We start from the raw sequence: 1,588 nt of genomic DNA on the forward strand, positions 1-1,588 counted from the left end.
CGACCACGAAGGGACTCAAACCCTCAATCTTCTGATCCGAAGTCAGACGCCTTATCCATTAGGCCACGCGGTCATCCGTCCACCTGAGATGATTTTTATCATGTAGGTGGTATGCATGGATGGAGAACATATTATTGAAAGGTATTCAGGTTTACATCCCATAGTGTTCTTTCAGCTCTTTTCGCTGGAAGCACTTTATTGGAATCTATATATTGAGAATTTTATGAGTACGATATGCTTTTGTTTTCCTTTTTGCATGCAAACCTCTTTCCTCATGAGTTTAAAGCTCATTTGTATGCTCTACATAGCTCTGGACGTTTCCAGACGTGGAGTGAAACTGTTTTGAAAGTAGTACAAATTGCTCCTTCCTGCATATGCTAATTTTTCACACTCATATAGGTTGTATAAGTTTTATGAATCCTGGCTTGACCTATTCAAGTAGCTGAAAGCCTGTCACCACCTCTAGAAACAAGATTCACACCAATCCAATTCAAATCATTTTTTCCAAAGGAATATGTTCTGGCCGGTCGAAAATGCATCTCACAAAAATAGGCATTTAAAAATCTACTTTGCAGTTTCAGAATACTAACATGACTGTGAAGTGTACACAAGTAAAATGGGACCGTTCCAAAGTACCTAATCCCTCATAAACTTCTGAGAGGAAGCATGTAATAAATCTACCTAATTTTCTGGAAAAGAAAGAGGGAGGATTTTTGTTATCACCTCAGATGGGACTCAAACCCACAATCCCTGGCTTAGGAGGTCAGTGCCTTTTCCATTAGGCCACAGAGACACACATGCATAGCTCTTTTCTAGAGGCATTATTTAAATGTATTCTATGGTCAGACACCGGTGTGTGCACACAGGGCATTTCTCACTTCTCTCTATAAGTACACTTCCCATTTTCATCCTCTTCCATCCCCGACTTTAACGCTCTCTTCTATGCTATAATGGAGACTTCGCAATTTTAGCAAATGGAGAGAAATTGGAGAACCACTTTCGACTCCACACTTCTTCTTCACTTACTTCTTTTCTCAATATACTGGGCTTAGAAAATGGTATCAAGCCATCCTTATCATCAGCAGGACACGGAAAGAGGCACCAAGTCTCCTAACCAAGTTCAACCACACTCTGCAACTTAACCATTGCACTACAAATTAGGCAACGGGGGCATCAGCAAAGGCAGCCAATGTGCCGATCCTTTATACATTTTGTGTAGTACTTTTCTTACTCGGAGGCAAAATCAGCACTTTAACTGCCCAAATCATACAGATTTTACACATGTAGCACTCTATACACACATAGGCACACACCTTGCAGTTCTTCTACACACACATAAGCTAAAAACCCATTCTGTCACGTGAAAATTCTGCAAACCTATTACATATTCAGTGTGTCGACATAGAAGCACTTTTTAATGCCACTAAAATGCACAAGTAGTTAGCCTGAAGATGCAACCTGAATGAGTTTACAGTATGTACTCCACTTTATTAATGATTAGTAATGAGAAAGTGAGGACTACAAGAGTATTGGAAAATACTTTTTCCACTCTGAATGTAAAGCAGATTGTGTGACCATTGGCCAAAAA

At 39.8% G+C, this 1,588-nt stretch overlaps 1 non-coding gene across 1 annotated transcript; it reads right to left on the bottom strand.

Annotated features, from left to right (window-relative positions):
• TRNAR-UCG (transfer RNA arginine (anticodon UCG)) lies at positions 1–73 on the bottom strand. Its single transcript has one exon. It is a non-coding gene; the product is annotated as a tRNA-Arg (tRNA).
• Positions 74–1,588: the final 1,515 nt, after the last annotated feature.

Source organism: Triturus cristatus, chromosome 4_1 (genome assembly GCF_964204655.1).
Source record: "Triturus cristatus chromosome 4_1, aTriCri1.1, whole genome shotgun sequence".
NCBI classification, from domain to species: domain Eukaryota; kingdom Metazoa; phylum Chordata; class Amphibia; order Caudata; family Salamandridae; genus Triturus; species Triturus cristatus.